Raw genomic sequence first — 27965 nt, forward strand, 5'->3', positions numbered from 1 at the left:
TAGAACAAGCTAATGTTTATGAGAAGAAAATTTCAGGGGAAACCTCATTTATTAGTCCATTCTCACACTGCTATAAAGAAATATCTGACACTTGATAATTTATGAAGAAACGTGTTTTAATTAACTCACAGTTCTGCAGACTGTACAGCAAGCATGGCCTCAGGAAACTTCCAATCATGGCAGAATGTGAAGGGGAAGCAAGCATGTGTTACCGCGGTGGAGCAGGAGAGAGAGAAGAAGAAGAAGAAGTAAGTGCCACACACTTAAACAATCAGATCTCATGAGAACTCACTATCACAAGAACAGCAAGGGGAACTCCACCCCCATGATGCCATCACCTCCCACCAGGTCCCTCACCCAACACTGGAAATTCAACATGAGATTTGTGTGGGTACAGAGGGCCAAACCATATCACCCCATTTCCGAGGGACATGATAGAGGAAACTCCAAAGTATTCAGACATTGCTCTCAGCTAATGTCTCTGAGCTGAACAAGGGATAACTGAATGTAAGTGGCAAAAGAAAGAAAGGTTTAGTTTGGAGGGAGCGTGGGAACCAGAAAATAAGAGTTAGTCAAGCAGGAAAAGTTCATCCACTGACCTGTGAGTGCCCCTATGACAGAGATCATGTCTTTTTAGTTATTATACCCCCAACACCAAACCCACTGCCTGGCACATAGAAATGCCTCAATAAATGATTGCTGAACAAAAATGAACGGTGCTAGGCTGGGCACGGTGGCTAACACCTGTAATTCCAGGACTGGGATCGAGGCAGGCGAATCACCTGAACTTAGAAGTTTGAGACCAGCCTGATCAACATGGCAAAACCCTGTCTCTACAAAAAATACAAAAATTAGGTAAGTGTAGTGGCACACACCTGTAATCCCAGCTACTCAGGAGGTTGAGGCAGAAGAATAACTTGAGCCTGGGAGGCAGAGGTTGCCGTGAGCTGAAATCATGCCACTGCACTCCAGCCTGGGCGACAGAGCAAGATTCTGTCTCAAAAACAAACAACAAACAAGAACTATGCTACTTGCCAAATGGCCTCCAAGGTCAACTCTCCAACAGAGGACAAGTGAAAGTCGTTCCATATAGACATTAACAGTATGAGAACAAAGGAATTGATTTGTAGAAGGATATTTGACCTGCAGGATGAGTGAGCAAAAGTGGAAATAATGCACAGATTAGAAGAAATAAGATCCTAAATAAAAGAGTTGTTTTCTTATTTTAGAGATATAAAAAAGAAATTGCTAGAAGTTGGTATCTGAAAACTGGAGGCTAACAGAAGAATCTCCTACCCTGCCCTTGAATCTAAGATTTTTACATAGAAAATGTTTTGACTCTATTTATGGATTTAGGTATTTTAAACAAAAATATCCTAACATTTAAAATTTTTGTTTAAGAATTCTTTCTATAGCAATTTTAATTAAGGTAGAAAGAAAGAGACTGACAACAAGAGGGTGGGGGGAAAGTCAAGGAAAGAGAGAGAGAACTCTAAAAATGCTTAATTCAAGGCAAGCTGTGAACCCTAAAGAAAAGTTATGCTTGTGGATGTTTAACCTCTTGTGATTTGTGCAATTTTAATATATGTTTCACTGTGTGTAACTCTTACAGGTTGGAATTTTTGGCTTTCTAACTTGGTATTTTATATCCCTTGCAGTTAGTAGCTATGGCTTCTACACTGTCCTTGCCCATAGATCTTAAAATTGTACCATTTATCACTGACTCTAAAATGATGCTAAAAATGACCATAATGATGTTGAAGAATTTTTTCCGAATGTATCTTGTGTTAGTCCGTGTTCACACTACTGATAAAGACATACCCAAGACTGGGTAATTTATTAAGAAAAAGAGATTTAATGGACACACAGTTTCTCATGAATGCAGAGGCCTCACAATCATGGCAGAAGGCCATCTTACATGGCAGCAGGTGAGAAAGAATGCGAACCAAGCAAAAGGGGAAAACCCTTATAAAACCATCAGATCTCATGAGACTTACTACCACAAGAAAAGTATGGGGGAAACCATCCCCATGATTCAATTATCTCCCACCAGGTCCTTCCCACAACACATGGGAATTATGGGACTACCATTCAAGATGAGATCTGAGTGAGGACACAGCCAAACTATATTATATCTGCTCATCTCCCAAGCAATTCAAGGTTAACTTGAAAATATTTAGCAATGCAATTTTAAATGCCTGCTCTTCATAGAGTTTACATAAACATTTGGGAAGTTGGGGAGCAATATTAATTGACAGTTAAGAATATAGTCTTTAAGACCTGGATTCCAGTCCCAGCTCTGCTACTTACTAGCTGTGTGATCTTGAGCTAAGAGAATTGAGCTGTAGGGTTCTCATTATAAAATGGGGATAATACTATCTACTTGATAGGATTGTCATCAGACATAAATGGCATGATATATGTAAAGTGCTTAACACCATGTCTTGTATTTACTGGGCAGCAAATAGTAGTTGCTGCTGACCCTAATTCAACTCTGCAGAGTTTGCAAAGTGGACCATAACTGTTACAAGAACAGGATTCCTCATGAGACTCACATAACTTCCTGAATATGGGTAGGCCAGAAATTCTCTGGGAACTGTTGAAATATTTCCTTCCAGATCTGATGAATTCCAGGACTTGCAGAAAATGCAGAAGTGAAAATCATTAACTAACATCTGCAAAAATCATTATATATGAATGGGTGAATTTTGCGTTCATTCTCATTGAATCCCAACTATGTTTCAGTTCTTGGTAGGTAGTTTCCACCTTTATTTTGGACGTTTGCCTTGGGCTTTGTTCAGCTCTTTTTTCTGTTGACATCAAGTTCCCCTGTGGCCTCACAAACAAACTTGTTCTCCTATGTGGCATATGGAAGTTGAAGACTTGATTATGAAAAGACAAAGACAACTGATTGGAAGAAACTGTTATTTGACTTTACAGTTAGAAGAAAACATGTGATTTGGTAGTGAATTTTCTTTTTCCTCTTTGTTTGTTTATTGAAGACTGAAGAGGATACTTTCTCCATTTTTCCTCTTGATGCTGTGCATTACTCCTTCCACTCTAAACTAAATAAGTGAAAGTAAAATTCATATATATAAAACATGTTCAAACAAGCCTTCAGTACAGGGCAATAAAAGTACACAAAGCCACTGAGCAGAATGTATAAGAAAATTTCGCTACCAGTAATATAGAAAGCAAGGCCTTAATTTACATATGTTTGATAATTTGAATCCTAAAATTGAGTTGAATACTTTTATAAGCGAGGCTTACAGTTTTATTATTTAATTGACTTGCAAACCTTTTTTTTCCCAATTTAAACTGAGTCAAAGGTCAGTCATCTTTAAAAGGCCAGAAAGACATAGACAAAAATCATTAGTCTCCCTTTCTGGGGCACGAATTAACTTTATAGCATCCACTTTATAGCATAGACCATGATTCCTGCCTATTATTTAAAAATCTAGGAGAGTAATAATATTTTAAATGGGAGGGAGATATAATACATTCACGTGTAGTTTTAAAAAATGAAGTAAGCTGAGAAAAGATACCAACACATAAAAAAGCAAATAAGAAACCAGAATAAAAATAGCCAAGATGAAGCAAAATCAAATTTATAAAAGAGAATTGACTAGGCTGCATAAAAAGGCAAAAATAAATCAAAACAATTGTATAAATTAGTAGGAAAAGACAAAATAGGTTTTGATCAATACTTTAATAGAATAGAGATTAGAAGAATATATAAACCAAATAGGTGTGTGTGTGTGTGTGTGTGTGTGTTGTGTGCACCATATTAAGATGATGACACAAATTCAAAAGAATTAGAGTTATATCAAGCCAAATATAGTTCTCAAAATTAAAAAGCTGTGAAGTTCAGCATTCTATCCCTTTTTTACCTTTCTGGGCATGATGTTGCTTCATGGGTCCTGTAGACTGATAGCTAGGTAGAGCTGGGTAGCTGACAGAGAATCCAGGTTTTTCCCTGTGACTCCAGGAAAAGTCTCCTGTCACTGTCTCAGCCTGTGAGAGACACCTATATCAGGAGATGTACCCTGCTCAGTGAACATGTGCCGAGTCTGTCCTGCAGACTCTGGCTGAGCAACAGATGAAAGGAGTTCACAGACATAGGTATTTTGCCTGTGAGTGTGCTAGGGGACCTCAATAAGCGGGAAATGCTCGCATTTATTGAGTACAGATTTCATGACTAAGACCTGGAGCAAACACCATTTGTGGGTAATTAACTTTGTTGTCTCCTTTTCAGGGAGGAGTCATGTGTGTAGATGAGCAAAGTTCCATTTTAGGACAACGTGAGTAAACAAGCCATTTAGATAAACTCCACTACATTCCCTTGTACTAACTTCTCTCCCTTTGCCTTAGGGTAAGAACAGCCCCTTCAGCTCATTCTCCCCCGAGGATATGCAAAAACTTCCCATCCTTCCAAGTAGTTGTGCGTCTTTTCTATCATTTTTCCTGTCACCCTGACCGATTTCCTACAAATATGGGACCAAGAATCTATTGCTTCAGCCACACTCAGCAAGGGTGTGAGATGTGACCAATTTTACATAATTTTGGCAACAGTAGAAACCAGTCATTATGGTAATACAGAAATTCATTTTTCAGATTCCATTTCACCTAATTTGAACAAAATATTTTCTGCCTGTTCATAGTCAAGGCTGTATTTTTCCCCTCAAATAATGTGGATGCAAAGCCTTTTGAAAATGTTTAGTTGTCATTAATTTTTTTTAATGTTCAAATGCTTCAAATGTTCAAAGCTGAGTTAGATAGGGTTCTTTCAAGTGCACTTTGGAAGTGGAAATTAATATCAAATAGCTCAATTTTATGATAAATAGAAAAATATAAATCATTGATAATAGCTCTAATGCACCATCTTGTGTTAATTTTTAATTTTATTATAAAATTAACTGTGCTTTTATATTCTTCATCTAATATCTTATTACATTGTGAGTCTAATCCTAGATTATTGTTTTGATTTAATCTTTTTGTTCTGTTATCATTTTCAATGTTTCTTATTTCTAAGTAAATGAACACAAGGAGAACATTAATTTTTAAAGTACTAATTACATATCAGTGTCTTAATGTGTTTTGTTTATCAGACACCTCAAAATTCCTTGCACATCTGAGACATCTCACCTTAAACTGCCTATCTAGATAGCTCTCAATCTTCCACAGTGTCTGGAGTGTCATCTGTCACTAGGGAAGATGGATCTCTACCTTCTCATTTTCTTCTAGATGTTGCAAAGTTACCAAGCCTTCCTTTAAAAATATTGCAAAGTTTGGTTTGGAAGAAAGTTGTGTCACTTTTGGCTGTTACTGGAAAAGTTTGTCATCACTTCAGTAATATTCTTCCTGGTTATTTCATATCTTGGCATCCGTATGCCCTTCAAAAAACATAGTTAAGTAACAGAATTGAACTCTCCCAAGAATTCCTTAAGAACGCATTTTTGTTCTGAAAACTTTCTCCCTTAGATTTTATCCTCAGTTCAAAGCCTATTCTAGCAAATACTCTGTCAGAGAATGCACAGAAAATGTTTTTCAAGGCACAAATGTGTTTAAGGAAATTCACTGGTGAGACAAACATATTTACAAGTCTCACAGAGATCCTAATAGGATGACCCAGTAGAAATCACTGGAGTACACAGTGTTGGAGAAAATTGCAGTCAGTCTATCAACAAAATTAATTGGATGTCAGGCCATGAACTAAGTGCTGACCTTATTCAGACACGAGAGAAGGTAGAATCACATAACAGTCACTCACAAGGAATAGTTTGGGAGAAAACACAAATTCTTTGTATGGGAGTCAGATTTCTATAACTCGAATTTTTTTCTGAACTTGTAAGATAAAATAAGTTCTGTGATATTTAAAGAGTCTCTCCAGCAACTCCTGACATTGCAAGATTCTAAAATGTTTTCTAGTACTTCTACAGAAACCACTCTTTCTTAACAAAACTATAATATTTTAACTAAATGTCTTGGCACAGAAAATGACTATGCAAGATACAAGTTAAATTAGAAGGAAAGAAAAAGTACATTAAGGAAAACAAAATTAAATTTGAAGCTGTATAATAATAATCATTTACAAAGCATTTACTATGGGTTAGCCACCTTTCTCAGCACTTCATATATTTTAACATATTTCTTCCAAGAAGTTCATGAGCTGGATTTTAATACAAATCTTATTTTTATATGCAGAAAGCCATACACACACACCAGGTTAAGTTACAAAGAATAATGATTCAAACTTTGAGAGTCTGGTTCCAGAGCTTTGCATATAAGCATTACATTATACTATCTCTTAATGCCCCGATGGTGTTTCTACATGTTTAAGAGCACAACTTTCTGGTCTGATATCTCCAAGTATAACTACAACAAGTTATTTATTGAATCAACATTGATTGACTAGACATATCAATGAGAATAGAAAAATCAATGAACAGTAGTGGGATGAGGAAAACCACAAGACAGCAAGCAAGCGTGATGTACTATCAAAACAAAAATAGCAATGAAATTCAAAATGTATTTAAAACTTATTATTAAAAACTAAACACGTAAACAGTGCCAGAAGAAAATACCCAAGCAAAATATTAAAATATAATTCTTAGAGGAATAATATCAGGGGTGGAATAAAACTGGCTTTAGCTTTCTGGTGAAGGCCTTGGAGGTCAGAGTCATTATGCTGCATGGAAAAATAATTACTGAAGATGCCAACCAATTTGACTTAGGTCTATAGCACATAGACTCAGCATCAGCCAATCATTGCAAAGATATGTCTGTTCTAGCAAAGGTATAGTTTTGTAGCAGATAAAATGCATTTTAATAATAAGCTTTATTGTATTAAATTAGCGGTGATACCAATATAATAATTCTTATGTTTACTCACTGTATTGCTAAGACTTATAATCACTGCTGTCAGTTTCAACTGCAAAGCTGCCCTAATAACTTGCTTTTATTCATATAGAATGAGGTATTTCACTAGGCATTGGCTTAATCTGAATGTAGAAATCATATATTTTTAAAAATTAACACATGGGCCAGTTGCAGTGGCTCATGCCTGTAATCCCAGCACTTTGGGAGGCCAAGGTCAGCACATCATAAAGTCACAAGTTCAAGACCACCCTGGCCAATATGGTGAAACCCCATCTCTACTAAAAATACAAAAAAAATTAGCCAGGTATGGTAGCACAAGCCTGTAATCCCAGCTACTTGGGAGGCTGAGGCAGGAGAATTGCTTGAACCTGGGAGGCAGAGGTTGCAATGAGCCAAGATTGTGCCACTGCACTCCAGCCTGGGCAACAGAGTGAAACTCTGTCTCAAACAAACAAACAAAATTAACACATGAATAAGCTATTTCACTATGTTTGGATTAACCCTCTTATGATCAATATAGAAGGAAGTTGCTTTGACATCATGACTCCATAGCTCCTAGAAAAATGCTTGGCATATGTGGTAGGTGCTCAACCCATATTTCTTGCTTGAATGAATAAATAAAAGCATCTGACCAATAAGCAGAAAAGCCGACAGACTGTGTTTCCCTTAAATATGATAACATAGAAACTTGAGTTACTCTACCTCTTATTAAAGTGAATAAAAATAGAAGAGAATTCTGGTTTCTGGTGCAGCATATAAGGAACTTAGAAGTCATCACTCTGTCTTACAAACAACTAAAAACCTAGGCAAACTGATAAGTGAACAACTCTTCTTAGATCTGTCAGAGAAGCGGGATCACAAGGCAAGCCACTCCTCCCAAATTGAAGATATAGGTAGATTCAGAAAATCACAGTTTACTGAAGCAAAAGCCTCTTCAGAAACCAGAATTGAAGTAAGAACCATAACTAACAAATTACTGAAGAATCAATGTGGGCAAAGCTGAGAGCTAAAAACTCTAGGGATACCTAGTTGTAGGGACCCCCTCATGCTTCTGGGAGTTTCACCTCTAGGAGCTCTATCAGGTCAGCACCATAAATATTTGAGAAAAAAAAAACCCTTCTTGTTTCCAGCAGTGGGAGATAAAAAGTAACCACTCTGACATACCTCAATTTTCTCAGAGCCTAACCTACTAGGATATAATCAGAGCCTAACAAGCCCAGGAGAAGGGAATACTTAACTCGAGGGGTTTCTAGCCTTCCATGTGGGAAAAGGCAATACTCAGCTCCCACTCCCTCTAAATCTCCTGTTTAATATTAATGTGGGAGGAAACCTGAGAAGCACTTCTTTTTTTTTTTTTTTAAAGGGGGGGTGGGGATTGTTGCTTTGAGGGAAGTTACGCTAATTTTTTTTTTTTTTTTTTGTCTTTTTGTTTTTTTCCTTTTTGTGGAGAATGGGGTCTCGCTATATTGCCCAGGCAGGTCTCGAACTCCTGGGCTCAAGCTATCCTCCCGCCTCTGCCTCCCTAAGAGCTGGGATTACAGGCGTGAGCCACAGCACCCGGCCTGAGAAGCACTTCTGAAGCTCATGGCTCAGAGGCACAGACTTGCTAAAAGATGGAGATCTGCTGATAAGACTCTAGAAGGCCTTTTCTGCCCCCACACCTTACACCATAATACTAAAGGCCTATTTAATGCAGTTTATTTTACTCAATATATTATGTCTGCCTCTCAACAAAAATTTACAAGGCATACTAAAAGGCAAAAATCACAGTATGAAGAAATCAAATAAGCATCAGAAGCAGAGTCAAATATAACAGGAATGATAGACTTCTAAATTCAAGAATTTTTAAAATCTATGATCCAAATACTAAGGGCTTTAATAAAGTAAGTAGATAACATGCAAGAAGGGATACATAATGTAAGCAGAGACAGAAATTCTAAGAGAGGTCGGGCACGGTGGCTCACGCCTATAATCCCAGCACTTTGGGAGGCAGAGATCACAAGGTCAGGAGATCGAGACCATCCTGGATAACACGGTGAAACACCATCTCTACTAAAAACACAAAAAATTAGCCGGGCATGGTGGCATGCACCTGTAGTCCCAGCTACTCTAGAGGCTGAGGCAGGAGAATCACTTGAACCAGGGAGGTGGAGGTTGTAGTGAGCTAAGATTGCACCACTATACTCCAGCCTGGGCAATGGAGTGAGATTCCGTCTAAAAAAAAAAAAGAAATGAAAAAGAAAAGAAATTTTATTCTAAGAGAGACACAATAGAGGCAATAGAAATTTTTACAAACTGAAAACAAAGAGAAGAAAAAGACTGACTAAAAAAACTAGAAAAGAATGTTTAAGCACAGTGGGACAAATACAAGAGACACAAATAGGAATTACTGGAATATTAGAGAAGAAGAAACAAGGAACAGGATAAACATTTAAAGCAATAATGATTGTGAATTTCAAATTACTATCAAATTATAGAAATACCAAATTATAGAAATAGGAAGCTTATAGAACACCAAGAAAGACAAATGCCCCACCCCCCCAAAATATTCCTAGTCCTATCATATTCAAACTTCAGAAAATTAAAGATAGAGAAAGAAGATAGAGGGAAAATAAAACACTTTACCTATAGAGGAGCAAAGAACCAGATGAAACTTCTCCCCAAGAACCATGCAAGTAAGCAGAGTATAGGACAATATTTAAAGTTTTGAGAAAAAAAAATACAAACTTAGAATATGGTGCCCTGTGAAAATATCCTTGACAGGAAGGAGAAATAAAGACTTTCTCAGTCAAACAAAAATTGAGAGAATTGGTTGCCAGAACTGCCTTGCAACGAATAATAAAAGAAATTCATCAGAGGAAGGAAAATGATATAGTTTCAGAAACTACATAAAGGAAGAACGTCAGAGAATGAATAACTAAGGTAAAACTTTTATTTTTATGATTCTTAATGGATTTAACAGTTAAGAATTTGTTCAAAATAATAATAACAACAAAGTACTTAATGATGCATACTTGGGTGCATATTTATGCATAAGCATGTGTATATATGTATAAGCTTATGAATAAGTGAAAATGAATGACAGCAATGACACATAAGAGGAAAGAATTATGATTATTTTGTTTTTATACAGTACTCACACTACTCCTTAAGTGATATTGTGTCATTTGAAAGTGGACTTAGATTAGTTGTAAATGTGTATTACAAACTACAACTCACACTAAAGAAATAAAATTTTTAAACAGACCTATACTTGATGAATAAGAAAATATAAAAAGTAGAATTATTTAAAATGTTTAATTAAAAGCAAAGAAGCAAAGAAAAGTACAGTAGACAAATATGGGAAGATAGAACAATGGCAACAGATAGAAAACACTAATAACTAGGATATATATGAGCCCAACTATATCAATGATCACTTTAAATGTCAATTATCAATGGTCAAAATACACCAATTAAAAGACAATGATTGGCCAGGCACAGAGGCTTATGCCTATAATCCCAATACTTTAAGAGGCTGAGGAGGGCAGATTACTTGAGGTTAGGAGTTTAAGACCAGCCTGGCCAACATGGCGAAACCCTGTCTCTACTGAAATACAAAAATTAGCCAGGTGTGGTGGCATGCACCTGTAATCACAGCTACACTGGAAGCTGAGGCACGGGGAGTTACTTGAGCCAAGATCGTGTCACTGCACTCCAGCCTGGGCAACAGTGTGAGACTCCGTCAAAAAAAAAAAAAATTCATTGTCAGAGTGAATCGAAAAACAAGATCCAACTGTGTGTTATCTACAACTTTAAGTATTAAAACACTTGCAACTTAAAAGTAAATGGAAAGTGAAAAACATACCATGCTACCACTAATTAACAGAAAACACAGCTATCATGTTTTAATTTATTAAACTATATTAATATATTTTTTTACTAATTTTAGACAGCACAGACTTCAAGCGAAGTTACAAGGGACAAAATGAGTATTACATAATTTAAAAGGTCACTGCTTCTAGAAGATATAACAATCCATAAGGTATATACATCTAACTAAAGAATTTCAAACTGTGAAGCAAAACTGATAGAACTCAGACTAAACAAATGTATTATTATACTTGGAGACTATAATATTTTTTATTAATTTAACTTAATAACATTATTAATTTAATTGACAGATCTAGTAGGCAGAAAATCAGTAAGGACATATTTGAACTCAACAGCATCATCAATCAATCAACATCTGTAGATTAACATCATCCAACAATAGCAGATTATGTATTTTTCTAAAGTTCACATGGAACATTCAAGAAAATACACCACAGTCTGTGTCATTAGAAACACCTCAAGAAATTTTAAACAATACAACTATAAATTGTAGTCTGCCCTGAGACCACAATAGAATTAAAGTAGAAAACAATAACAGAAAGATAGCTGGGAAATACATGGAGAATCCCATGTATTTACCAAAATACATGCAGATTTTAAAAACCTTCCAAATTAAACATCAATCAAAGAAGAAATTTAAAGAGAAGTAAAAAAAATATTTTGAACTAAATTAAAATGATAATATAGCTTACCAAAAATTTAGTTTTGAGCTAAATTAAAATGATAATACAGCTTACCAAAATTTGTGGGATATAGTGAAAGCTGTGCTTGCAGGGAAATTTACAGCACCAAATGCATATAATAGAAAAGAAGAAACATCTAAAAGTCAATAATCTAAAAGAGACAAAGGAGGACATTATATAATGATAATGGGGTCAGTTTAGCAAGAGAATATAACTGTTGTAAATATATATACACCCCGCAATGCAGCATGCAGATATACAAAGCAAATATTATTAGGACTAAACAGAGAGATTGGCCCCATAAAATAATAGCTGGGAGGTCCAACACACTACATACAGCATTTAAAAAATAATCAAGACAGAAAATCAATAAGGAAACATTGGACTTATTCTGCATTATAAACCAAATGGACCTAAATAGATATTTAGAAAATATTTCATTCAATGAAATAAGCATATTAAAAGATGCTCTGCATCATATGTCATCAGAGAAAAGCAAATTGAAACAACAATGAGATACCATTACTTGCATATTAGAATGGCCATAATCCAAAATATTAACAACAACAAACACTGGTGAGGATGTGGAGCAACAGAAACTTTTATTCATTGTTGGTAGAAATGCAAATGGTACAGTTAATTGGAAGACAATCTGGCAGTTTCTTACAAAACTAAACATATTCATACCATGTATTTCACCAATTGCACACTTGGTATTTATCCAAATGAGTTGAAAACATATCCAGACAAAAACACATACATATATATTTATAGCAACTTTATTTATAATTATCAAAACTTGGAAGAAACCAAGATGTCCTTCAGGAGATGAATGGATTAATAAACTGTAGTACTTCCAGACGACAGAATATTATGTTAAAAAGAAATAAAGTATCAAGCCATGAAAAGGCATGGAGGAAACTTAAACACATATTGCTAAGTAAAAGAAATCAGTCTGAAAAGAAGGTAACATTAAAGAGAAGAAAAATAAACAGGACTAGGAAGGAGACCAGTATGCCAGCATTTGAAAATTAATTTTAAAGCCATGAGACAATCAATTAAAATGATAGGATGAGCCTCAAAATTTACAAATCAGAGATTAGATTTACTGTGGTAAGCATTAAGGAGATGCTATCAACTATAGTGTTGATATGGCATTTTTAAAAACTTACCAATCTAGCATTCTTCACCAAGGAAAAATATTTATTAAAACAAAGGTAAAATAAAGGCTTATTCAGACATACAAACTGAATTCATCACTAGCAGACTGCTTATTGCAAAAAAAAAAATGAAAGTTTATCAGCAGAAAAAAATGATACCAGATGAAAATGTGAATCTATATAAAGGAATAAAAGGCACTAGAAATGGTAAGTACATAAGTAATTAGAAAAACTTTTGTATTAGTCTGTTCTCACATTGCTGTAAAGAAATACCTGAGACTGGGTAATTTATAAAGAAAAGAGATTTGGCCGGGCGCGGTGGCTCACGCCTGTAATCCCAGCACTTTGGGAGGACGAGGCGGGTGGATCACGAGGTCAAGAGATCGAGACCATCCTGGTCAACATGGTGAAACCCCGTCTCTACTAAAAATACAAAATAAATAAATAAATAAATAAATTAGCTGGTCATGGTGGCACGTGCCTGTAATCCCAGCTACTCAGGAGGCTGAGGCAGGAGAATTGCCCGAACCCAGGAGGCAGAGGTTGCGGTGAGCCGAGATCGCGTCATTGCACTCCAGCCTGGGTAACAAGAGCGAAACTCCGTCTCAAAAAAAAAAAAGGAAAAAAAAGATTTGGAAATTAAATAACACACTTCTAAATACCCCATATATCAAAGAAAGATTTTTTATAAATCAGAAAATATTTTGAACTGAACAAAAATGTGGAATACAGTTAAAGCAGTATGTGAGGGGAAATTATAGCAGCAATGGCTATGTTAGAAAAGAAAAAGAAGGCCTCAAATTAATAATCTTAGCTTCTACATTTAAAAACTAAAAAACAAAAATGTAAACTCCAATTAAGTAAAAGTTGTTCATAAACAATTTAATGCCAATGAACTTAACTTAGATGGTGGGGGAAAATCATCGAATGTCTACCAACCCTCACTTATAAATAATGGGAATAGCCTAATATTTATTAAAACATTGAGTTTATAGTTAAAAATCTTCTTATAAAAATTCAGGCCCAAATAACTTCTTTAGGGAATCTTACCAAATATTTAAGAAAGAAATATCACCAATCCTAAACAAAGTCTCTGAAAAAAATGAAAAGGAACGAATATTTCCCAACATGTTCTATGGTGCAAGCACTACCCTAATACCAAAATCTGAAAAAGATAGTACAAGAAAACTGCAAGCTAATACCCCTCATGAGCATGTATGCAAAATTTCCGAACCATCTAAAATCTTAGCCTGTTTCTTTGATGGTCAGAAAGTGTTTGCACCTTATGGTCTTTCTTTATTATTGCAGTTGATATATATACAAATTAACTGCATTTATATTTTCAGAATTTGTAAAGGGACACATTTTCTAGTTTTAAAGCCATTTTTTGTTAAACTTTTTAGTGAAGTTTAATAAACATAGAGAAGTGTGCCTATTCATAGAGCACAGCTCAGTAAACTTTCATACACTGAACACACCCATATAAGCAAATCCAGCTCAATAAATGAAACATCGGCAACACCAGAAGCCCCCTTGTGAAGGCTTCTTGTCACTACCTGCTCCCTCTAACAGTATCAATTTTTCTGACTTCTAACAGCAAAGATTCATTTGAAGGCATTTGATTTTATCAGTTAGCTCTTTAAAATGCTTATTCAGCTTGACATTCATCTAAAATTAGTGTGTAAATATTTTTGAATGATCACCCATTTTATTAAAACATATTTTGTACATATCCCCTGCTATTTATTTATAAATTACACAAATGTCAAGTTTTAAAAACTTGAATTTTTATTTCCTATCACAATATATACCTGAGACATGGTTCATTAATAATATAACTCAATTTTTCAGATGGATTTTCAGATAGTTACAATTTTATAACAGATTTCATAACAGATTTCTCATATGTAATTGAATCGTGGTTTTTTTTTCTTGGAATGTAGTTATGAAGTTCTTGAGGATTACTTGTGCTGAATTTTAACATAATCTCAACTTGAGTTTTTCATATGAGAGAATCTTTAGACCACTTGTCTGTTTCATGAGGATGGATATAGTTAGAAACTGATTAATATTTTCTGTAAATCTATTTAGCTAAGCACACACACAAATGGCAATACATCCCAGATTTATAAGGGACATCAAATAAGTGATGGCTTCACTCTCAGTCCTTCATGGGGGTATATTAGTCAGGGTTCTCAGAGAAATAGAGCTAATAGGAGATATATATGAGAGACAGAGGTATTTTTTTAAAATTGGCTCACACAATTGTGGGGGCTTGATAAATTCAAAATCCGCAAGGTGGAGATTCTGTCAGGCTAAAGACCCAGGGGAGAGTTGCAGCTTGAATCTGAAGGCAATCTGCTGGTAGAATTTATTCTTCCTTCAGGGAAGGTCAGTCTTTGTTCTATTAAGGCCTTCGACTGGTTGGATGAGGCCTATCCACACTATGAAAGGTAATCTGCTTTACACAAAATCCACCAATTTAAGTGTTAATCTCATACAAAACACACCTTCACGAAACATACAGAATAATGTTTGATGGATTGTCTGGTGCCTTAGCCCAGCCAAGTTTACATATAAAATTACCCATTGTAGTTTGGAGCTCATCCTTCTGATAGGATGGCCTCCACATCCTCACACATTGACCAAATGAGGGCCCCTAGGCCAATCCATGTTTCAAAAAGTAAAAAAGTAAAACGTCTTATTTGTTTAAGATTAAACATAATAAGCCTAGCACGGTGGTTCATGCCTATAATCCCAGCACTTTGGGAGACCGAGGTGGGAGGATCACCTGAGGTTGGGAATTCAAGGCCAGCTTGACCAACATGGAGAAACCCCGTCACTACTAAAAATACAAAATTAGCTGGGCATGGTGGTGTATGCTTGTAATCACAGCTAACTTGGGAGGCTGAGGCAGGAGAATTGCTTGAACCTGGGAGGTGGAGGTTGCAGTGAACCCAGATCGCCCCATTGCCCTCAAGCCTGGGCAACAAGAGTGAAACTCCATCTCGAAAAAAAAAAAAGTTAACCATGATACATAATGAGAATATGAAAATAATAGTATAAATATTTTTAAATGCAAATAAAAGATGTAATATTGTCTTCTAGCTACAATGGATTGTCTTTTAATGTCTTCCAGTGTTTTCCTTCTAAATGATGCAGGGATTTTTAAAAAGCGCTACTGGTATAAGTGAATAAGGTTTGTCTTAGTTTATATAATTTAGTAAAATAAAATATTTGATATTGATTATATTATAATTTCAAATGTTGTTTTTCTAGTCAATTATTTTATTCATCTTAACTTGGCTGTTACCTAAGCTTTGCTTTCAACTTTCTTAGAACCCAAGAGCTTAATCACACAATGATCTGGAAATTCATTTAATGCATGGGAAATTGAATTGTCTATGAAATATAAATGCATCCTTTTATAACATATAAAATACCCTATTGTTTAAGTATTTCATGTGTTGTATTTCTTAAATAAAGATTATATTTGGCAAATGGACATTTTAGGGGTCTGTATTTTAGGTAAGCAAGAATCTGCTGTTTAAATAACAAAACGAAATGCATCTACCTCAGACAATTGAAGTTTAACAAACTGAGTTGCATTTCTATTAGGATTTTATTGTGAGAAATAGCTGATATCTCACAATATCGTTATTTGCTTCGTCCTCTTTGGTGATTCAATTTCACCTTTGTATATTCAACCGTGGAGAAATGCTGTTGGCTGGACCACAGTTTTGATTTACATTTGGTCTCCTAGAATTTCATTATAATAGTTTTGTTTGGCATCCAAAGTCTATGTAAGTCCCAGCTTATATTCCCCCTCAGCTGAATAATTACAAGTCACCACATTTCCATAATCTTTGCCAACATTTTTTTTCCTTTCAGTGGTAGTGGAAAGTAGTTTTTGTTCTGATTGTGTTTGTTTGCCAAGGGTATTATTACCAAGACTTGGTAAAGGCTCTGATTGGGCCGCATATTCTTCAGCTGGTTCCACTCATGCTCCTGGCCTTGACCAGTGCAGCTGATTTGTTTGTTTAAACTCAGAGTTGTTGTTTTTTCTCCCATTATGTGCTTTCATGAGCTGGAAAGTTTTAGAAAATAATTTTTTTAATTAACTATAAGATCTTCTGAAAACTGGAAATGTAGCCAAAATAATTTCACTTGTTGAAAAACAAAGTAGCATATGTTACAAGCTCAGTCTCTGGACCCTTGGGGTAGTCATATGGTTTTGAGTCCTGGCCCCACAACTTATTAACCTCTCTGCGCCCTTGTTGCCTGGTCTTACAAATGGGGGAACTAATAGTATTCTAATTTAAAAGGTTGCTGTGAATAATACCTTCCACATTATAAGTGCTGTTTGTTATAATGTGTTAGATACACTCTGTCTTTGGAGTAGGTAGTTCAATAAATTAAACCACTTAGCTATTTACTAAGCTCTCTAGTAGGCTAGTTAGTTTATTTAGTTAATGGAATGTTGCAATTTCCATACAGTTAGATAATTCCTTTACACTGAATGGATTAAAATTTAGAAGCATTTAAGTAAGTTTAGTGATTCTCCTGGGAATAAACATTAATCATGAACCTAGATATCTTTAAGTTATATGCAAAATGATAACTCACTCTTTAAAGTCATTAATTCAAGGTGGGCTGTAGTGGCAATTGCCTATAGTCCCAGCTATTTGGGAGGCTCACTTGAGACCAGGAGTTTGAGGCCGCAGTGCACTATGATTATTGTACCTGTGAATAACCACTGCATCCTAGCCTGGACAACATAGGTAAGACTCCCATCCCCTAAAATAAATAAATGAAAGATTGTAAAGACAGCTCATGTTATTAGGATACAGTTTATAATCTGTGATTGCAATTTACAGTCAGCCAGAACTTGCCTAAGCATTCTCAAGCTCAGTCACAGTTTTCATATTCTCATCACATCTATGGAATTAAATGCCTTGTTAATAATATATGTGTTGAGTTTAACTGTCTTTTAAAACCTATTTTAAAAGATTACAATATAACTGAGCATTAACACAAAAAAATTATTGTATTTGTAATAAAGCATGGAAATAGAACATTGAGTATACATTTGATACTGGAGAAGCAGAAATTTGTTCTTGAAAGATAGTCACAATTTTATTTTTTCTTGCAAAGCAGCAATCCAGTGCTCTATAGAACCTAAGAAAGGATAATATTTACAGGCATGAAAAGTTATGATATGGTTTGCTGCTAAAATACATGTAACTGCCTATAGACACTTTTTAGTAAGGCCAGTAATTTAGGGAGAAAAATCTACAGCTAATGTTCAAGAAATATTTAAAGAAATGCCATCTTCTCAGCTCTGGGGCAATATTGTGTTGAAAACACAGATGTTAACAACTCTAAGTTGAAAAGTGAGTCAGAAGCATTGGACTCAGATTGTAAAGAAGTTTAGGAAATATTTTCTTCATTAATTTTTTTTTTAAGATGGAGTCTCATTCTGTCACCAGTCTGGAGTGCAGTGGCGCGATCTCAGCTCACTACAACCTCTGCCTCCCAGGTTCAAGCAATTCTCCTGCCTCAGCCTCCCCAGTAGCTGGGATTACAGGCACCCACCACCAAGTCTGGCTAATTTTTGTATTTTTTTTTAGCAGAGACAGGGTTTCACCATGTTGGCCAGGCTGGTTTCAATCTCCTGATCTTGTGATCCACCTACCTCAGTCTCTCAAAGTGCTGGGATTACAGGTGTGAGCCACCACCCCTTGCCCTTCTTCATTAACATTTTCCTTTTATACCCACATAAGAGTGATATGCAATTCTTTAAAATTGTGTTAAGTCTAAAAGAACTCTTTCAATAAACATAAAAATTTAAAAACTAAGTGAGGCCAGGCATGGTGGCTCACGCCTCTAATCCCAGTACTTTGAGAGGCCAAGGCAGGCAGATCATGAGGTCAGGAGTTCAAGACCAGCCTGACTAACATGGTGAAACCCTGTCTCTACTAAAAATACAAAAAATTAGCTGGGTGTGGTGGTACGTACCTGTAGTCCCAGCTACTTGGGAGGCTGAGGCAGGAGATTTGCTTGACCCTGAGAGGTGGAGGCTGCAGTAAGGTGAAATCACACCACTGTACTGCAGCCTGGGTGACAGAGTGAGACTCCACCTCAAAAAAAACAACTAAGTGATATATAGGCCTTATGGATAGCTTAATTGGTAGCATTGTTTTCTTCTTTTGTATTAATATATAAAGATAATACATGTTAAATTGATGGACTCATATTTGATTAAATATAATAAGCATAAGTAACAGTATAAACCTATCTATGGTAAAGGGCCTAGTTTCAATTTTCAATTCATCACAGGTATTTTATAAAGTACAAGAAAAATGAAATTTAAAAGATATGAAAGTATAATAAGCTAATTCTTTGAATTATTAGATATAGCAAATGTAAAATCACTTTGTCAAATTGCTGTAAAATTTTCTAGGTGCTCACTCTCACTTTTTTAACTTATCTTGCCCCAGACCAGTAACAATCCACGGACCAGCAGTTTGTGGGCCACACTGAGTCACTGATCTTTGCTGCTATTGAAGTGACAATGCTGAACATCAGATATTCTCAGGAATGGCTGGTGAAGTTCAGAAAAAGATAAACTTTAGGTTTTCTTTCTTATACACATCAACACGGTGTTTGATCTTTGTATGGAACTTTACAGTTTATGAAATACTTGCGCCAATAAAGCCTTCCAGCTAAGTTGTCTGGGAAAGTTCAGGCTTTGATGCATACTCTCTACTATAAACACATATACAGGTTGGTAACAGAGAGACCAAAAAGACATAGGCCATCTCAAAAACAAGATCATCATTTTTATCAGGCAGAAACGCAAAGTAAAAGCAGGTGCAAAACTCAAGGTAGACAATAGCAGTCAGGAGCTTAGCCCTTGTCAGTTAAAGAGCAGACAGTGCTCCACGCAAGAAGGCAGCAGAAATACTCATTTCCCAAAGCTGGAGACTGCAGTGAGGCTCCTGCCCTCATGAAAGGAAAGGACAAAAACCACTTCTGACTCAAGTCTGTAAGAAGCTGTGAACCAGGAGGCCAGAGTGCAAAGACACCATTTTATGATTAGGTACTGGGTTGTAAGCATACTTCCTGCAGGTTCCGGATTGGAACACCAACATCTTCGGTTGTCAAAAGGCTTACTTTTGGCCATTGGCTCTGGTGTTTCCCCTCAACTACCCTGAGGGAAAGTGGGTGTGTAAAATGATTCCAATTGCACAAATGAGAAAATTAAAGCTCAGAGAACTTACCTAGGAGCACGCAGGACTAATGCCCAGCTTGCTGTGCTATTTCAAAAACACAATCTGAGTTGTATAGTTGGAGTTAATGGAATCGATAGTAGAAAACTTGTTCTTTCCTTGAAAATTGATGTTGTTGTTGTTTGTTTGAGACAGAGTCTCACCCTGTTGTCCAAGCTGGAGTGCAATGGCATGATCTCGGCTCACTGCAACTTCTGCCTCCTGGTTTCAAGCGGTTCTTGTGCCTCAGACTCCCAAGTAGCTGGGATTACAGGTCACGCCACCATGCCCGGCTGATTTTGTATTTTTAGTAGAGGCAGTGGCGGGTATGGGGCGTGGCAGTGTTCACCATTTTGGATAGGCTGGACTCGAATTCCTGACCTCAAGTGATCCACCTGCCTCAGCCTCCCAAAGTGCTGGGATTACACGCGTAAGCCACTGTGACTGGCTGAAAATTCAGGTATTTTTAAAATAAAACTGAATAGGTGTTATAATTTGTGGCTTTTCTAATTGTTTTCCCAAAGAATATCAGTTTTTATGATAAAATTTCAACAGTAGGTGGAGTAAATAAACTTTTGTCTCTTACAATTTAGTATATTGGTTTCTACATGGTATTATCAAATTCCAAGGTACAAGCATTTTCCCCCAAAAGGTGGAGAGGATCTTCTTTTTTTATTAGATGGGGAGAAACCACTGACAAGGTGATCTACAGCCTCGACAGGCATTTTCAAACAGTTGGAAAAACAATTGAGAAATATATGCCAGCATACATCCTGGAATTTTCAAAATAGTCCCAATTTCATATAACTTTATTTCTTCTACTTACCTTTTCTTAACAGATTATGGATACGTGATTTAATTCCAATGGCTTTGCAAGATGCACTATATAAATCAAGGCAAACAAGTAAAAACTTTCATCAGATATCTTAACTTTAATTTTTTTTTATTCAGAAGCTCTCAGCTACATTTGAGAGAGACCCTTGCAATCAAAAGTACCAATCAACAGGTGTGTGGATTCAGCTTGAACAGATATGGAAATTAGTACAGGAAGCACAGTCATAATAGCAAGCATGGGTAATCTTGTAAACTAAAGTCACCCTCACCTTGCCCCAGTTACTTTAAAAAAATTTCCCTCTGAATTTACTTACTCCTCAACTTACTCCCAGCATCTGCCCATTTGTCTGTTGACAAATAATAAAAATCTCCTTCTCTAGTCTCATCCTCTTTATCCCGAACTGCTATCTTCATCCAAGTAACACAGTACCATAAAGGATATATCGTACTATTGTATTTCTTGAAATTATGTGTAGGATTTTGTTAGAACTTACAGAAGATGTGGTTATGCTTTTCAATTTAAAAAGTAAATATAGGAGCCGGGCGTGGTGGCTCACGCCTGTAATCCCAGCACTTTGGGAGGCCGAGGCGGGTGGATCACGAGGTCAAGAGATCCAGACCATCCTGGTCAACACGGTGAAACCCCGTCTCTACTAAAAATACAAAAAATTAGCTGGTCATGGTGGCGCGTGCCTGTAATCCCAGCTACTCAGGAGGCTGAGGCAGGAGAATTGCCTGAACCCAGGAGGCGGAGGTTGCGGTGAGCCGAGATCGCGCCATTGCACTCCATCCTGGGTAACAAAAGTGAAACTCCGTCTCAAAAAAAAAAAGTAAATATAGGGCCTGGCGCGGTGGTTCACATCTATAATCCTAGCCCTTTGGGAGGCTGAGGCAGGCAGATTGCCTGAGCTCAGGAGTTCGGGACCAGCCTGGGCAACACGGTGAAACCCCATCTCTACTAAATACAAAAAAATTAGCCGGGCATGGCAGCCTGCACCTGTAGTACCAGCTACTCAGGAGGCTGAGGCAGGAGAATTGCTTGAATCCAGGAGGCGGAGGTTGCAGTGAGCTGAGATTGCACCACTGCACTCCAGCCCAGACGACAGAGTGAGACTTCATCTCAAAAAAAAAAAAAAAAGTCAATATAGGATTTTTCTTTATTCTTGTTCAATGCTTTCTTCTTCTCATTCTGTCATGAAAAGTGATATTATATAGTCAAACTTTAGGAGCGTTTAGATGTGCACATGTCTTACATACATGTATATTTGACATAGTCTTATGCATCACTTGACATACAGTTCCTAGTTTGCACTTTGAGGATAAGTCATCATCATTTTCATGCATACAGTGGAAGGATAGGAAATGAGCACATCTTGATTTCTTGCACAGTGGATCAGACATGCCCTTAACCCTGAAATCCATTAGAGAAAGGATTCCACAGATATTAGCTCACTTAAAAATAGCTCATGCTTTAGGACAGTTTGTTTCTTTCAAGGTTGTAAGACTGGATAAATAATGTAGAGACTCTTGAAATGTCGAGTTTACATCTTAGCAATTAAAAGTATTCAAAAATAAACCCTAAATGCTTGTGATTTATATGTCTGGCAGAGCACTTATAAATTGAGGTTTGCTTTTTTCTTTTAATTCCAAAATGGGAATTCCCTATCTCATTTAAGAAGTAGGAAAATGGTTTGTTTGTTTGTTTTTCTTTTTCTCCACTATCTGTATAGCTTTCCACAGAATTTTGGTGCATGGAGCCCATTTTCAAATAACATCTGCCAACTGTTCTTATAGATCAGATTACTTTAAGAAAAAGGATTAGGTTAGTTATGACACTGGCTTATAACCAAAAATAATGGCTGAAATAATGTGTTTCTAACTGTTTAAGCACCTAAGTGATGTTTAAAAATCTCTCTGGATATGTAAGAGAAACTTGCCAGAATTTGCTCAGTACTAGTTCATTCCTGATTTAAAATACTCCATGCTTGCAGAAATTATCCAGCTCCAAATAAGCTATTAATTGCAACACACAGATATTTATTTATAGTTTTGTGGTTGGCATATATGTCTGGGTTCAGGACTCCCACTGCTTTGAAAAACACTTAACAATGTCTGCCAACTGACATTCATAGGTATATCATTATCTATTATTTCCTAGGTTTGAAAGAAACTAAAAAAACTTTTGTCAGACCTTTGCCTATTTTTTTTTAATTCAGAAGCTCTAGGTTACATCTGAGGAAGAGCCCCTGATTCATATATAGGAGTTAATGAATTAAGGCATTTATTTGATAAGTACTGTTAAATATCTCATATGTCATACAGTATTTTGGGTCCTGGTGATAAGACTGATAAGACATGACACATACCCTCAAAGAGTATGAACAATTTAAATGGAAGAGAAGACTGCATAAACAAGTAAGTAGAATGAAGCTTTATAGGTGCTTTATAGAAGTATTCATGGAGTATGATGGGTTCATAAAGAAATGAGTTATTGACAACTGAGTGGGGCCATGGGAAATCAGTATGTTAATCAATGGAGAAGGGGGCTTGAATTAAGTCTAGAGAATGCATTCATTAGGAAGTAAAGGTGGTGTGAGTCTACAAAGAAGAATCACTTGAGTCAAGGCACAGTTGTATGTTACATTTGGAGAACTCTGGGTATTTCATTGTAACATGAATGTAAGATACAGGAAGAACTGGGTTCAGATATGAAGCTGAAGAGAAAAGCATGAACCAAAGTAGAGAAGACCTTGTGTTCCGGCCAGATGTTTAAATAAAACCTTACCAATAAAAGACAACCATTGAAAAATTCTAAAAGGGTAAAACTTAAAAGGTAGGGACATCATCAGTTTGAAATTTAGAGCTAAAAATCTGGGAGCAGAATGAGAACAAACTGGAAGGGGTTAGATAAGAATCAGCGACCATGTAACAAGAGACTATGAAAAAGATGGTGAAAATCTAAACAAAGGCAGCAGTGGTTGGGAGCAGGAGGAGACTCAAAGGAGAGATATAAGGAGGCAGAATGCAAATAGCTTGATCACAGATGAAATAAATCTTTGAATGGATAGATCAATGCTTTGCTTATCCATTCTCTATGGCCCATTATTATCAATAAAATTAATTTCCAAAACACCTGAATTTGAAAATGAATGGCCATGGAAAAAGGAATTTTTTCTATCATTTAACAATCACATAATTAATAGCCCAGGCACTTAGTCTGGTCCTCAGCACTGAACCAGGGCCAGGAGTGTCTTTGCTGTGTCGGGTAGTAACCTCTTATTTGTTGAATAATTGGAAAGTTTCAGAGGGTCATATAATGGAAGAATCAGGGTGGCAGGAGTTGTGGTGGTGGAAGGATTGGGAACTCAGGACAGTATTTACTAAACAGGTAGGAGGTATGTCAGCATTTTAACAGCTGGTATGGTGGAATATTAGCTCTGGCTGTATGGAAAGCAAAAATATTAGATTGGTGCAAAAGTAATTGTGGTTTTTGCCACTAAAAGTAATGGTCAAAACCTCAGTTACTTTTGCACCATCCTAAAAGCAAGCCTGAAAGAGATTTACCCCATTTTTAAACAAGCCAATAACCACATAAATTCACAGACATCCTCTTCTATGCATCACCAAACACCCTACCAGCTCAAGATTTGGTGAGAAAGAGAAAGGTTAAGAGCTAAGAGATCTAAGTTGGCATTCTGATTCTGCCCTTTAATATTGTATGACCTCAGGCAAATATTTAACATTTCTGAACTGTATAATTTTCCGTCATAAAATGAAACTAACAGCATTTATCCTACCGCCTCCCAGGGATAAACTGTGGATCAAGTAACATAACATATACAAAAGATCTCTGTAAATTGTGAAGCTCTCTGTGTAAAAGTTGGTTATTGTTACAATATTAATGCTGTAACCTGAGTTTCCCTAAGCATCATCAAGCTGTGGAAGCCTTAATGACATTGGAATGACATTAATTTAAGTTGCAATAGATAGTCCTTGTTTCCACCTGCTCAGTCAAGATCTCAGCCCTGCAGCATTCTCCTGATGACTTGCCAGAGCTCTTAAAGCAGTCCAGCCTTCAATCTTAGTGCCACATCATCTTCTGCTGAGCACCACCATCATGGAGGGCATGGAAGTTGCTGCTTCTGATTCCAGTGACCCCCTTCCTGGAGCAGTGCAGTCATCTCCATCTGGACAGATCACTACTTCCACCATGTCCTCGCAGTTACTCCATTGCCCCACCAGGCACTATGGCTGATCACCATAGTAACATTCTGCTGGAAATTTCCTTTGGCACCCCAACAAGGGTCTAGGGCAGGAATTCTCAATACCTGCTGTACACTAACTTCTCCTGGGAGGATTTTTTTAAATATCAATGCCTAGATCCTGCTTGCAGCAGACTAATGGAAACCAAATCCTGAGGTTAGAGCCTGGGCTCTAAACTCATTTGTATTTTTGAAAACATACAAATGATTCTGATGCACACTGAGTGTTGAGAGCCGCCCTGTGGGATGCAGAAGTACCTATCTCTCCCCTGTCATGTGTCCTCTGGTAAAGGGGCCACAAAAACTGTGCTGCATGTGCCCCCTGGCTTAAAGAGGTTCTCTGGAGCCTTGAAAAAATTACAGAGTAAAAGAAATATCTACATGAAATATTTCTTCATGTTCAAATTTGTAGTGATAGTATACAATTGGCCCTTGTACACATGGGTCTCTTAGACCTGAATTCAAGCAACCTCAGATCAAAAATATTTGGAAAAAATACAATAAAAAGTAATATAAATTTTTAAAATATAATATTAGAACTACTTATATACTGCTTACATTGTATTAGTTATTTTAAGTAATCTGGAGATGAATTAAAGTACACAGGAGGATATGCCTGGGTTATTTGGAAATAATATACTATTTTATGTAAGGGATTTGAGCATTCATGGATTTCAGTATCTACTGGGTTCCTGGAACCAGTCCCCTACAAATACCAAAGGAGTGACTGTATACTCCTTCAGGTATGAGAAAATGCTGTTTCATTTTTATACTCTCATGTTCTTTTAAGTGTGTGTTTTATAATGTGGTACATAAATAAGTGAAGTGTATATAATGTTGCATGCTCAAAACATTTTACTTATAGGGATGTGGGGTCAAAATTTTATAGAAGACTGTTTTCTTTTTAGCATTAATGACATTCTATAGTTTCTTACTTAAAATCAGCAATTTTTTTCTCATCTAAAAAAAAAAACCCTACAACCTATTCACTAAATGAACTCATATATAGACTATTAAAAAACAAAAAGTGGTTGATTTTTTTTTGGCAAGTTGGTCTCCTGATTCCCAGCATTTTTTTTCCAAATATTTAAATATCATGTGTTTAAATACTAAATATTAGTATACATAGATGGAAAACAAAGAAAATTTTGTCTGTGAAATAACAATAATACAGTACACTTTAAAATGAGAGGAGACTTTCTCAGATGTTTCTCATCTGACAGTGAAATAACAATCTGCATTTTAGCCAGGTGGAAGGCCTCAACTGTAATATTTTTCTTCTTTAAGGATAATTTTGTAAACAACATGCTCCCTAATTAAGCAACATCAAAATGCACATCTAAGTGACTTATTTCTACTATATTTGTGAGGGATTGAAAAAGGACTATAATTACTAATAACAGTTCCCTGCAAATAGTTTTATACACACACACACACACACACACACACACACACACACACACACACACCTTTTGCATTCTACACTGTGAATTATTTACCTCATTATACAACATAAGTTATTAAAGCAAAGCAGTTATACAAAGACTGAGTGGTCATGTTACAAAAACTTTGAATTTTATTGGAAGTGGAAAAAAACATTTCCTGTGATTCTCAGATAAAAACTCCCTTGGGCCTCATCACAAGGCCTTTCAAAAGCAGCCCTTGACATTGAGGTAAGGAAATTTTGCCTACATAAGAAACTCAGCTCTGCTTTGTTTAGGAAGTGTTGACTGAAGTTTAATTCATTGGATCACATGGCCTGGAAATGCTGTGCCAGCTTGGACCTACTTTGAGTTTCCTTAAGAAACCTGGTATGTTTTAATTCAAAGACGTGGAAACCTGTTGGCAACTCTTTGGAAGCATTTAAAAAACTGTATTAAGGTTACCTTCAGGCACTTCATTTATAAGCTGTAAGAGTTCTGGCTGTTTTCCCTTGAGTCTATTTTTCTAGAGAATACTTTTCTTCCATTAAATTCTATGTCACAGATAAAACAATTTTTTTGTAAAACATAGTCATTAATTTGCTTTTATCTAAGTATCTATGCAAAGAAAGTTGTCTAAACTCTTCAAGCAGCTACTTGTATTAGAATGTCAGTTTCTTTTCTAGATTTAGCTAATAGGTTGGGAATGTAAACTTGATTTTGGTTGCTAAAATTACTCTTTATAGATCTTTCTAATCACATAATTTTATTCTAAGCTAAATTTTCTCTTTCCTTCTCGTCCTGTTTTCCTTGATCATCTTAGAAGGTGGACTTTCTGTTAAATTATTTCTGCTTATGCATTACATATAAGAGGCATGTTTTATTTTTTAACATTGTAATCACCATGGCCAACAAAGTCCCTCCAGATCTTCCTTATGTATGTGCTGCTCCTTAGTAATAAAAGAGGAGCATCAAAGATTGTGCTTTTAGTAAACAATGAATTTAGATTTAAATAATCTCTTAATGAAGAAATATAAGTAACTTTAAATTTATTTACGTGAATTATTTCAGTCTGTTCCTGTTTCTTTAAATGAATTTTTCAAGAGTTAGTCCCATGAAAATCACTCTATGGTAAGTATATGAACAAATATGACTGAATTATTTTAAGGTCAGTCTAGAAACTGTTCACTTCCTTCATTAAATCCATTTTCCAAATTTGTTAGCACTTAAGCAATAACATTAGGGAGGTGAGTCTAAGAAAAGCGGAGTATAAATATGGAGTCAAACAAATACTGCAAAGATATAATGAAGTTCAATGTTAAATAACCGGCAATAGTCAAGGACTATGACAAAAGTTTCAAGAATAGGCCAAGATAAAAGAAGAAAAATCATCTTACAACATTTCAGTCAAAGGTATAGAGAAAAAAAACAAAGCAACAGCCTTTGCAAATAGCAGCCTATTACTCATAAGGCTGGTTTTGCATAGAGAAAAGTAATTTAAGCTATAATTTTCTATTTTCACTGATCCTTTTTTTACACCAAAAACATATGCATACATGACATAACAGTGTGTAACTTTGGA

At 36.1% G+C, this 27965-nt stretch overlaps 1 long non-coding RNA gene across 1 annotated transcript; it reads left to right on the forward strand.

The window, feature by feature from the left end:
* The first annotated feature begins 258 nt into the window (after window positions 1–258).
* Window positions 259–27645, forward strand: LOC105706639 (uncharacterized). The gene is made up of 5 exons (XR_010343477.1): window positions 259–855; window positions 4256–4301; window positions 19096–19337; window positions 26687–26773; window positions 27455–27645. It is a non-coding gene; the product is annotated as an uncharacterized LOC105706639 (long non-coding RNA).
* The last annotated feature ends 320 nt before the right edge of the window (window positions 27646–27965 follow it).

The sequence above is a fragment of the Aotus nancymaae genome, unplaced genomic scaffold (assembly GCF_030222135.1).
Source record: "Aotus nancymaae isolate 86718 unplaced genomic scaffold, 86718_ANA_hifiasm-v0.15.2.pri h1tg000019l, whole genome shotgun sequence".
In the NCBI taxonomy this organism is placed as follows: domain Eukaryota; kingdom Metazoa; phylum Chordata; class Mammalia; order Primates; family Aotidae; genus Aotus; species Aotus nancymaae.